We start from the raw sequence: 13178 nt of genomic DNA, 5'->3' as shown, positions 1-13178 counted from the left end.
AGCTGATTAATGGTGGGCGATTTTAATAGCATAAATGTTTATTAGTTTTACTACCTCAAGGCGTCTGCATGTCTAAAATCAAGTAATTTGGAGAATTAATCTTTGCGCGTGGACGTTAATGCAGCAAACGAACAAGTTATCCGAAGTCGTCAGAAAGTAGAGAGAAAAGAGAGAAAACAAATTGAGAAGAGCGATAAAAACAGCAGCGTAAGCAGCTTGTTTAATGTAGAATAAAACTCACGATAACCAGTTTCTTATTTTTCGTGGGTTTAATTCATTGAATGAGGAAAAAACGTGCTTGGCTTGTTTGGCTTTTATTGAAGAAAGCCATCTGTTTATTCGATCACTACTTTTGATCGGCAGACAACTGGCAGAAGCGAAATTGAGCTGACGTAGACTTAATAGACAATTTCTTGATCATTTGAGGTTTAATTACAGGAAAACGCTACTTTGACCTTGAAATTAAATTTTACGGGTTTTTCTCCGCGTTTGAGCAAACTACAGGAAATCCATAGTGATGGCTGTATATTATTCCGGAGGACCACGTAAGGAGGCGTGATATCTTAAATTTTCGTAAAACTTTGTTTTCTTAAGGTAATCAGTGAATAGTGTATGGAAAATTTTAAGAGTGTTTAAATCTCTTCCAGCGATTCGTCAATTAGCTTCCAATACGAAAGCACGCCCATTCCAAAGTTTTGATTCCTGCCCCTATCTGCATTCAAGTTAAGTAATCTAAACATTTAAAATTCCTCTTTACTGAAAGCTACTCTAAAGATCCTCCGACATTATTAAAAGACAAATATAATAAAATAAGTGCCTTGCACAAAGCAGTTAGTTTTGACTTCGTACCCCCCAAAAAACGACACAAATAATTCGGTGATCTTATAATCCCGGTTTTATTTCCAAACACGCCTCTTTTACTGAATTTTTAGACCTTACAGAGCTCGGGCCGGCATAATTGGTATTATTTTTGCTTTTACAGCTGATAGCAAAGTCTTCATTTATAGTTATACGAGGAATAATTCGTGTACTGATCCGTTCAATATGTATCAGGTTTTTTAACCTCCAATTTCGCGATGTTGCCAATGTGTACCTCGTTTTGTAGCGTGCTTCTAACAGCTGTATCCAAGATTATTTAGCTATCACTATAGCAAGCGTACAAAACGCTAAAAAAAAAAGATAAATTTAAGGAGTCCTGTGGAGGAACTCGTTAAAGCGGTGCACTTTGAATTCAATTTTCTTTCGTGGATGAAATCCCACGAAAGTGCTTTTGTCGCCTCACTGTCGGTGTTAATTTAACTTTATCGACGAAATTTCGTTGAATTGCATGTCAGGCTAAATTTTTTTTTTTTGAAAAAAGAAAAAAAAACTTAATCGGAACCAATAAAAGCGGCAAATTTAATAAATCGGACGCAATTCGTTCATCATGAAAATTGATCAAAAAACCGCTTAGTTTTTTTGTCTGTATTTGAAGGATTTTATAGATATTTGCGGACAAGCCTGTAGACTGGAGGAATCGGCACGCTCTACCAACCGAACACATGGAAACATTTAAGCATTACTTTTACTTTTTTCGAGAACTTGCGCTACTCCAAACAAGAAAGATCAGTTGCAGATTGTCTGACAATGTCGGCAGTGACCATGTGACTGACTGATTGACCGACAGACTGACAACTGGACCGATGCAGAGAAATTCATTTTTTCTAGCAAACTGCTTAAAATTGAGCGAAACAGTATCAGCATCACAGAAAACTGAGAAAATGTTATAAGCTTGTTATTTGAACCATAGATATGATCCATATTCTGATTCCAGCTAATTTGTCTCGCTTGAGGTCATATGCAACAACAAAATATATTACTGGCTGTAACTTATCAATTTCGGAACTTTTTGATGTTACTAATTGAAATGTGCGTGTATAGGTTGTTAATCACTCTTCAGCAACATGTCCATATTGCAAACAAAAAGATCCTGCCGTGCACGTGTATATATAGCGTTCTTTTACACTTTATGATATCCCGACCTTAGTTTTCGCTTCTGAACTGAAACCAAAACCTGTTTCTAATTTACACCAGCTTGGATTAATTTGTCACAACGCGAAATATCGAGAGTGACTTAAATTCCTGATTTCGTGATATTTTTTTAGTCGTTAAAAGAATTGTGTAGGTTTTTAACCGGCTGCACGTGATAATGTTCTTGTTAATTACATCTAAACCATGTTCTACCCAAAGCAACGTTCTTAAAATTGAGACATTTCCTGTCATGTTTTTTCCTTGGTGCAAAATCTTTTATATCAAAGTAGACTTTATACACAGGTTCATTTACATGCCAATGAAACTCATATTCGTTTCTAAGGTTTTGCACTAGCTATAGCCTATTGCGTTGCTCTGTAGCGCAAAGTTTTGAAGAAAGTACCCAGTCGATCAATGGTTTGAAATTTTCATTTTATACGCTTCAGCCTATCTTTTTTTTTTTTTTTCATAGAAGATGGGCATTATTAGAAAAAGCTTATATTTGTTACTTCAGTTTTGTACCAAACGCTTGTTGCAAGACAAAGTTTACTTTGTTAATTGAAATGAAACGGCAAATCGTGTAAACACTTTTATGATCTCGTTGATTACCAACATATCGATCCAGGAATGTCTGGCAAAGAAGCTGTTAAAGAAAAAGGAATATTTTGTTGAAAACTTTTAACCGCCTCTAGCTGACGATTTGCGCTAAGAAACTAAAGTGGGAACAGTATCATGAAACCATTTAACTGTGGTGACTTAAAAGAAGCGGCAATGAAACGGAAAGTTACTGTAAAGTAACAGTTTTTTTGTTTTTTTGTTTTGGTTGTTTCCGATTGGGAAACATTTATCTATGCCCCGACTTAAAAGAAGCGGTAATGAAACAGAAAGTTACTGCACAGTAACAGTTTTTGTTTGGTTGTTTCCGATTGGGAAACATATATTTATCTATGCCCTGACATTCAACATTTCATTATGATGAAATAGTACCTTTTAATTCTGATGAAACCCATTAATGAGATGATTCACGAAAAATAAACCTTAATGTTTTCTTCTGATGATTTGGGTCCATAGAACTTGGATTTTTTGGATTTTGTCCAAAACACACCTTGGTGGTCACTAGGAACATTACATAAGCTGGCCTCATAAGAGCAGGCAAAATTTTATCAGGGTGTTTCTTAATCCCCAAATAGACGCTAAGAAGAGAAAATCTCAAATATTTTTTAAGACCGGCAATAATTTATAAGGTATTATTCGAAATACTTTCAGCTGAGGATCACTATGTTGAGGCTGAAACCTCAATACAGGTGTTCGAATCATTGTACCAATTTTTCACCCATAAACGCCTTGCTGCTTTTTTTAAATTTGATTTCTTCTCCTTGTCTTGATATTTTGTCTCTATCTGTCCTTTTTTCCTTCCCATTTCTATCCTCGATAAGCTTTTGCTATTTACGTGCCGTGAATATACTTTTAGGAATCAAAGTGCTACTGTGTAGCAACTCGTGATTGCATCAGAAGTCTTAGCTGGTCGTTCATAACCGTTCATAAATTAGCTTTGAGGACTCATGTGAGTTTCGTAAGGCACTTTAACTTGATTTTGGACAAGTAACCATTGACTCGGGATCGATTACCCGTGCAGAGTATGAACTTTTTTTGTCTTCTTCATTATGTCAGAAGTATCGTGAATGCAAAATATTTCAGGTTTGAAAATGGAAGTATTGACAGCATTCATTTATCAAGGCTTCGGCTCACAGCCATCAAAGGTATCCTTCGATCTACTTATAAACTACACCCGCGTTTGTTTGTATACGAAGTCATTATGTATTGGTCGTGCGATTCCTAACCCGAAAGATTTTAATCTTGAGTAAAAGTTCCTTGCTCGCTTATATCCGTCTGTGTACCACGCTTTAAACCCTTTATAATACACATTTACGCTTTGTACATTGGTCAGCTGATGTTTTAAAAAATAGTAACGACCGACCAGGGATTTTTTAGTAGCATTTATCCCCTGCAGACCAGGGGAAGAATCTCTTCTCCCCCTCTCCACTGAGTTCTGGAATTTATAGGCTATATTGAATGCACAAAATAAAAATATTTCATTTGACGTGAGCAAAAAGGGAAAGAAAAAACGAAAGTAATTCTGGTAGTTGTAGTCAAATGACGGTATGGTAGAAATCTGCTATTGAGATCCACTTTTGGCTTGAAGTTGATAATTCCAACTTTTCTTGGTTTCCATCTCTCGTCTTAGATTGCCTCGATCTGCACCCACGCGTGCGCACATTTGGGAACTCGTAGATTTCCATAATTCAACACCTGCTTGCCACAAAGGCCGCTAGTAGAACCACTAACATTAATTTAAAAGAAGAGTTCAGTTTGCCTGGTAGGACGAGTCTTAGATAACCCCTTCCTCCAATCACTAAGTAAACAGACTCAAGAACGTTTAGAGCATAACGTAAATGTACAGCACCACAAATCATCCCCGACAGCTAATTAAATGATCGCCAGACCGGAAATAATCCCCATATTGGACCGCGAATGATCCCGAACCGCAAATCATCCCCTCCGGAAAATAAAGAATGGCATGGATTTTCTTCCTCGGGTCGAGGTTGCAATTTTTAACCTAAAGAGAAACAAGTCATACCTGACCATATTCTATATAGATAAAATTTTCAGGATAAATAGTTCTTCAGATAGATTGCCGTGTGAAAAAGTTCTGCGGAATGCCTTGTAATCGGCTTTGCCTATATAAAAACTATCACATTTCATAACAATTTAACCGAAGCAAAAATTGTGAACGGATAACCATAGTCAGATCAGTCACTCGAAATTTTGCATCTCAAATGACTGAATCGTGTCTAGTTTTCTCGCCTGCACGTTGGTCGTACCCTGGGTGCTAGAGACTTTTCAAGTCAGGTGCGGTTTCCGGTTTTGTTTAATTAATTACGCGAAATAATAAAACCTCTGATACAAAGGGTACTCTTGTTATCGATTTTGAAAATCGGTAGCACGAAATTTTAGCGGATGGTGTAACCTATGTATCAGGTTGAGGTTGCTTATGAAGCAAGACTTCTTTGGTCTGGAAATCTAATACGAAAACTGCTGCCATTCTACTTTAGTTCATAATGATATCCGGTTTCTCGGTTATCCGCATGTTTCCCACGGGTAATAAAGGTAAGTGTTAGTTCGCTCAACAAGATACTATGCAAGTTGACCAATCACAGCTCCTGTCCAGATTCAGTACACGTTTATATCATCAGTATGGAATTTCTGGCTGTAAATTGCAGACGCGGAAGCCAAACCAGCTTGGAGTGTTGAGATGCGGACTTTCTAGCTTACGACTTAAAGGGCATGAATATGTCATGATCGCTCTTACTGGTGATATCAACACAAATGTATACAAGTTGTTTATGTCTTCGTTATGGTAGCATTAAGCTATTATTGTTGTAGATCGAGCCAACTGAGAAATGGTGTTGCTGTTTACGACCTTTTTTCGCCGTGATTTTTCAGAAGAATTGTCAAGAGAAAATGAGATGGAATTATTTATCATGAGAACTATATTTAAATTGCAGTTTACGTTGTAAGTATCTTTTCTTTACATTTATCGTTTGGATGATGATAATAAAATGAATAAATAAAGCATGGAAACAAACTCCGGGCCATTCCTTGTTTTTCGGCGGGATCATTTGTGGTCCACATCGGGGATCATTTGCGGTTCGGGATCATTTGCGGTCCAATTTTGGGATCATTTCCGGTCTGGGGATCATTTGCGGTGCTGTACAGTAATCTTGATCTCAGATCGCAGTTATTTAGATTTTGGATGGATAAACCATTTGAACGTAAAAGACAATTTGCCGAAAGGAAAACCACATGGCTAGGAGTCTTGACGTTTGCTAAGAAAGCACCCTTAACCACGGGGTGCATACTTGAAAGGTAGGCTTTCTCCTAAGGCATACCTTGGTTACGTCAGGTGGCTAGCTCATTGATTGTTTGAAGGAAAAATTCAAGTTATATATCAAATACGAGTGACAGTGTTTAGTCGGGATATCCAAACACCGAGAAGAGAGTTGAAAATACGACGCACGGCGAATTATTTTTGACGAAATTCGAGGTGTTTGGATAGCCAATGAAACACTGTCTCGAGTGTCTGATATATCTCCACAATCGAAACAAAAAATAAGGAGTAAACGGAGAAGTAAAATCGTCAAAATCTACGCAAATTAAGACCGGGTATCCAAACCTTCACGGTTGTGATAATCTTTGTTTTAACTTGATGAATTATTAATGAGTTTGAGAAGGAAAAGAGAAAACACCTTACATAATGAAATGAAACTACTAGCTCGCTTGAGAAATGGTTCACTTTTTTCTCAAGAGCGAGATAAAAACTTAGTTTACCATTTCGTTCAGGTTTTGTTAGCAAGTGACCATGCACCCCACTACAAGTTGCTTATTTTGCTTTCATTATGTTTTCATTAGGATCTCTCAAGAGAGCCTGCTTGTGGGCTATAATTATTTGTTATACATCAACATTCATCTTATATAGAGGATATTACACGGTGGCAAGAAGATATGGATTTTATGTTCCCGTGACAAGAACAATATCTCACGAGTGAGCGCAACGTGTAATGTTCTTTTTATTATTTAGACATACTGATGACGGCGTTTTTGACGATTTTTTGCAGATTTCCGACTACTTTCCGAAGAACGCCGAAGACTTTCGAGGAAGACTCGAAGATATTTCGATGATACACCAGCGAATTTGAGTACAATTTGAGAGACAAACTTGATATCAGTGAAATCATCGATATCTTTACTAGTGAGGATATGGAAAATACGCCACTCGAGTCGCGGATGTGGCTTCGTGTGAATTTTACGAGTGGGGTATTTTCCAGTAAAACACCCGTGTCTATGTGATAAAATGTCCTATTTTCAACGCGAAGCAAAAGAATACTTGTCTTTTTTTAAAAAACGAATAATTGTTTTATCATAAATATCGTTTCTAGTTGTTAGGCATGCTTTAGATCATCAAAACAGTAGTAAGAATGGTATGTTTTACCGCTGTTTTATTTGGGCTATTAACAGAAAACTCGTAAATTAACAAAACAAAACAAAAAATTTACGAGAGATAAATGTTATTTGCATCGAATAATTGTATTCTTTATTTTCACTAAGTTGAAATAGCAAATGCAATTATAGAAAAACAGCATAAAAGGAAGAACGGAGCATTTTATTTACTCTGAAAAAACTTTTCCATTGGCTATACAAACTGAAAAGGTTTAGGTCAATATTCTTGAAAGACTTACCGCTTTGAAAAAACTGAGCCGTCAAATATGCTAAATTATTTGACGCAGGTTAAAACACTTGCCATGAAAACCACAAGGAAGTTAAGGAGCTTCCTCAAACGAAAGATAAACATTACTTAGATAACGAAACTACTTCTCTATGCCGGAACATACTGTATTGTTCTAAACTAACTTATTAGCGAGTTTTGAATTTTGCTTCATCCTTTGAATGATATGTGGTTTCCTTGAGTCTTAGCTAATCTTATCTCTGAGAAAATTTCTTCTGTAGCCATTTGCCTTTAAAATAATTGGATTAACTTTTAATATATTCATACGTGTGTACGTTCCGGTGCAAGTTGTAGAAGTGTAATCGTTCATTCGTTCGACTTGAAAAACGCCGAAATATTTACATTCTTTTTAAACGAGACTTCGTCTTTGACAGGATTTTTTTTTTGTCTGGCATTATAAAGAGCAAGAGGTTTTCAAAGTACTTTCAAAATCTCTAATTGTAATTTGTTTTTGATTTTATCGCACAGAACTGAAGTAGTTGTTTCCTCTTTAAATCGCATATTGATAGCGACTTTCTTTGCTAAGGTGAGAAAATGACAGATAATAATTGAAAGCACACAAAATTTGTCTTCCAATTTCGGTGTGTGAAGGATTTTTCTCACACTTTCGGAAAGAAATTGCATTGATCTGTGACAAATTCGTTTCCTTAGCTCGAACTGAAATCAGGGACCTTTTGTTTCCTTATCGATCTAAGTAATAATCCTACGTTAATACATCCGTTCTCTTGATTCAGTGTTATGAATAGTATCTGTCTATAAATTAACAACCCTGGCATCTCACCTTAGTGTTATTAACTAAAGACAGCTCGTTGAACAAGCTGCTCGGGAGCACAGAAAAAAAGTAGGTAAGTTCCTTTAAACTGACCACTTGTCTTTGACACAAGTGAACTTTAACAGAATGTAAATAATAACGGTTCAATCTTTTTGTAATAAATATTTGAAATAGTCGAATCTACACATTCTTGAAATTAATAGGGACTCCAATTTGTGGTATTGCGCTGGGCTGTTGTCGGTAAACTATAAACTGCACCCTAACAACATATTCAAGTTCGTGTTAAAATGCCTGAATATTATTTAAATGTTCTGTAACGTTATTTAGGTTTGACACTTGAAGTCAAAGTTTACGTTATTTAGAACTTTTCATTTTTAAATGTTTTCCTAGAATTGTCCTTTCTTAAAACGGCTTAGCCATAGAACAACACTGAAAATAGAAACCTAACGTTCCATTTTCATACCCGGATTTTCTTCATTATAATTTCCTTGCGCGTTATTTTAAGTTTCTCTTGCGTAAGCTCTTGGGCTATTTTTTCTTCATGATCAAGAGCATTTGCAGATTATATTTTCACTAGTAAACTAATTTCTAAAATACAGCCTTTGAAGTTCGTAGAAAGGCTGGTTCGAACAAGTCATCGCCACTTTGATGCATATTTCACACCTCACATTTGTATTTTATTTAACGGTATTAAAAAACGCACACGGGGGAATTAAATAAGTAAATGTTCTTCCCAGCAATGGACTAAGATTGTCATGATCAAATAGCTAGGTTTTTTGTTCTTCAGACACAGTTCGTTCTTATTATAGGCAATATTAGTCCCTAAATTGACGAAAAGAAGGACAATTATCCTTCTTAGAATTAGATTACACTCCGGAAACGTTGCGAAACAAACTTTGGTCCAAAGCAATACATAAATTCAGAATTAAGTTGATTCCAAAGTTTCGTTTTCATTTCAGTGCACTGTGTTATTGCCATGGAAAAACAAATTGTATCGTGTTGCACCGCATGTAATCCGAGATTAAACTGATCATTTAAATCATTTTCAATCTGGACACCAAGACCGTCAGATTGGAATCTGAACCATCCATGGGAAATCTCAGAAAGAACAATATGATAAGATGAGAAAATAAATATCTTAGTCTCGTGGCTACGTAATTTGGAAAGTGATCATTTTAATTTCTTCAAAACAAAAACAATGGCATACTGTTAGCAATTTGCTATAAACGCTTTAAGACTCATGGAATTAAAAACAACATTCAGTTCTGAATCCAGAGCTAAAATTGGTCAATGTCGAGAACAATTCTCGACTGAATTACGGTTTTGGTCTGGATGTTGAATGATAATCCCGTAATTATACCTAATTTCTGGTATAAGATCTTCATTGGTTGAAATGTTATCGTTTACTCGTATAATTTAGCACTTTTGAGACCTGCAACAAAAGAGCTTTGAAAAAACGTTCTTCCGACAGAAGAAAGCAAAATTAGGACAATGATATATCCTTACATGAAAACAGCTGGAATATTGACTTGGAACTGAAAATAAATAATCGGTTCTTAGGGCCCGATAACAACAAACAACTGCTTCCTCTGTGGCAATACCAAATACGTGTATTCTCAAATGACAAAAGAAGCAAAAACACAAAAAAGCGCACGCTTGGAAATGTTTTCTATAAAATTATTTTCTCTCTTTAGTTTATTATAATAGATGTTTCTTTTTTCTTATACTTCATCGCTGAGATTTTTCGGCATCACTTTAAATTCAGCCCATGCTTTAACAATAAGTTACCATCGCCGAAGATACATGTACCTTAAAATTGTTTAATATTCGACGATACTAGATCTGTCATCAAGAAAAAAAACACTGTGTTCAGTTCTGTTTTATTCTAAGGATGGTAAGAGCTATTTTCGTGATTCGTAAAGGCCTATTTTTTTCCTGGGAATTGGTACTTTTTTCTCGTGAATTGTGATTTCGTTAGTAATCGTGAGCCATGATTTTTTTTGAAACAATTTTCGGTAAAATGAGAAATAAACGTTCAATTCTTCGTGAAGCCTTCAAGTTTTGACTATGTTTTCTATTAATTTTGACACCCTTCATTACGTAATAAACATTGCCTTGTCGTGTAAGGAAATCTCTTCGATCCTTCTGTATTCGTCTTCAGTAGAATGGGGTTTTCCTTTCTTTTACCTCTACCTGTGGAAAACATTTCACTGCTTTTGGTAATCCTTGAAATATTTCTTTTCTTTCATGTGAATTATGAAAAATACTTTTATATTTTCCGTGGACATGATCTAGATACCCCTCAACCACCTTATATTCTATCTTAGATAGTTATGATGGCAAGATTTACCCTTAAAGGCATCGCATCAGTACCAAAAACTGTACTTATTACACTTTCCCAGGATACTAGCCATTGACACATTGATAAAGTTTCTATATGTATATAAAGTTTCTATCTAGTTATTTGAAGGCTGGCATTAGCCTACTTGCATACACATCATATCGATATCCAATTTCTGCGTAGTCTAGAGAAAGGCAGCCATGATGGCCAATTTTTAAATTCATTTTTCGAATTCAACGCTGGCTTACATATTCAGCTTTTAGATAGCTCTGATAGCCATAGACAAACTGAGTGACGCAAGATTATCGCAGGATTCGTAGGTTAAATATATATATTTTTTCAACCGAAGATGTCCTCACCGTCGCCGTCGTGGTTGCTTAACTTCCTTTTGACTCTACATGACTCACCCTCCTTAGTACTTCTGGCAGTATTGTACCTTGAAACGTGAACAGGTTTTGAAAATTATGGCTTGATATCAGTCTTCAGGTTTATATCAATAACAATGCGTACTTTTATTTCCATTTTTTCCCTAGAGAAACAAAAAATTATTTATCATGAAAAACGGCATTGTAACAGCATTCGCTATCTTGCTTGTTATGGGCGCGGTTGTGCAGAAAGGTGATTCATTCATCAGAGCCGGAAGAGAAATGATCTACAATAAAGAAAGAGAACCTCAGCAGCCTGTCGAAGACTTCTATGACAGAGTCGCAGCGTCGCCCCCACAGGCGCTATTTAAGAAAGGTTAGCAGATATTACACGGTGAAGAGAGTTGTGGGACGGAGTGTGCAAAACAGCAACAACAAAAACAACATTAGACAAACAAACAAACCGCTACGCCGGCAGACGACGTGTACTTTGCACTCTTTCGCTAGCCGTAACGTTTACTGCAAACTTCTAGGCTTGAGTTATTTAATTTTAATATATCCTTCCTTTAAGTTATGCCAACACGAACGACGGCACCGGAAGAAAGAAACACTGGTTCTTTTTCCCAAGTCATTTTCGTTACCGTAATTACATATCTGTGCAGGAGCTGTAATTTTGAGGACGTTCTTTCACTGCTGATTGGCATTTACTGATAAAAAAGGAAATACCTACGATTAGGAGTTGCGTTTTTGATTGCTCGACAACATTCGGGCACTCGCCAAGGGGTTATGGGACTAAATTAGAAAATTAAATCAAATTAGAAAATAAGAAAATCTAAGTTTTTTGTGTCATTCGCTTCATTGACTAGCTGGGGAGAAATTTCATTGAAGATTGAAAAGCAATTATTCTATTAAAGTGGCCATGGGGTTTAGTTCATAGCCATTTAATTCCGACTTGGTGTTTTCCCAATACTTTATCTCAGCCCAGTTAACAAGCTTCAAGTTACGCAGTACTACCCCACATGTAGTATGATCCAAAAATATTTGGCTCAGGCAGTTTAGATCATCAAACCGGCTAGTTTAAAGAATAAAGAAAATGCTGGAATTTTGCTGCAAAAAATTAAATCATGACTTTATCTTTTTTTGCAGGTTATGGCATGAAGCACAAAAGAGAAGACATCGCCTTGAAGCGAAACTGAACAAGAACCTCGTTGTAATTAGATAAAAGTATTAATTTCTTGCTGAAACTATTTTCATTTAAGTATACTTATTAACTGATAACTGTTGTAATAAACATAAGCCGATTGCTTAATGAATTGTTAACAAAATGAACGTAAATTAAACGTCTTACATCATAACTCTTGGATTTTGTTCCTGAGTAAATCTTAGTCGTTTCTTTACTTTTAATTTCTTTCGTTTTTATTCTTCTTCGATGCGATTTCGTTTATTTATTGTTAATATTTTCCTTTCCTCCCCTCCCTTCTCATCTGAGCTCTATTCCCTTCTCCTCTCTTCCCGTGTGTCCTCCTCCTGCCCTTGCCCCGCCCTCTCCTCTATTTTCGTCTTTCCTTTCCTCTCCTCTCATCTTTTTTCTATTTCCTCTAAACAATGGTTCTAACCAAATGACTGTAAATCAAAGTCTATGTACCTCCGTAGAAGGTTCTTTTACCCGTGTTACCTAAAGATTTGAAAAAGTTGAGATCTAATTAAGCAAATAACACTTTTTTGGAGATGGGCTATTGCATTGTTTAGTTATATCTTACCAGTCGAATGCAGAATTACGAATAAATGATATTCTAACCGATAGGAGAGAAAATTCTTCATTGTGTCGACGCAGACTATTTTTAGTTGTTATTTTTAGGTATAGGTTCGGCAAGCTTTGTGTTACACGAGATTTAAAAAGACACCACGTGAAAGTAGCCCCCGTGCTAAAGGTTGTTTATATTTCAGACATGACATGGAATACGGGTCTTTTATTGGTTACCAGGCTTCCAAAAAGAGTCGCTCGTGAAAATTACCCCTTGTCTAAATATTTGACACTATTAAGGTGGCTCCATAGGCTTTATAGTGTTGCGCATTTTAGTATTATGTTTTAAAAGCTACATACTTCGGTTTTCGTTTTTACTCTCGGTTCACTCACACCTATAAAATGTCATAAGCAATACAATCATCTCTGTCAAAACAATGGCTTTAAGAGGCATTGCCTGTAAATATGGAGAATCCGACGACAGGTCGGAAAATTCGGATTTTCTTTTATTGCGTCAAAAAGACCCTTTTGGTGAACTATTTTCAGAAATATACTCTCAAAGTTCCAGCGAGTTCACATTTTTGTGAAATCTAGGAAAGTTC

The 13178-nt window shown here is 36.1% G+C and overlaps 1 long non-coding RNA gene across 1 annotated transcript; it reads left to right on the top strand.

Annotated features, from left to right (window-relative positions):
- Positions 1–8154: 8154 nt before the first annotated feature.
- On the top strand, positions 8155–12952 carry LOC145468377 (uncharacterized). The gene is made up of 3 exons (XR_014042181.1): positions 8155–8195; positions 11001–11208; positions 11979–12952. It is a non-coding gene; the product is annotated as an uncharacterized LOC145468377 (long non-coding RNA).
- Positions 12953–13178: the final 226 nt, after the last annotated feature.

The sequence above is a fragment of the Orbicella franksi genome, chromosome 14, assembly GCF_964199315.1.
Source record: "Orbicella franksi chromosome 14, jaOrbFran1.1, whole genome shotgun sequence".
NCBI lineage: Eukaryota > Metazoa > Cnidaria > Anthozoa > Scleractinia > Merulinidae > Orbicella > Orbicella franksi.
The sequence above is the reverse complement of the archived record's forward strand: the minus strand, read 5'-3'. Positions and strand labels throughout refer to the sequence as shown.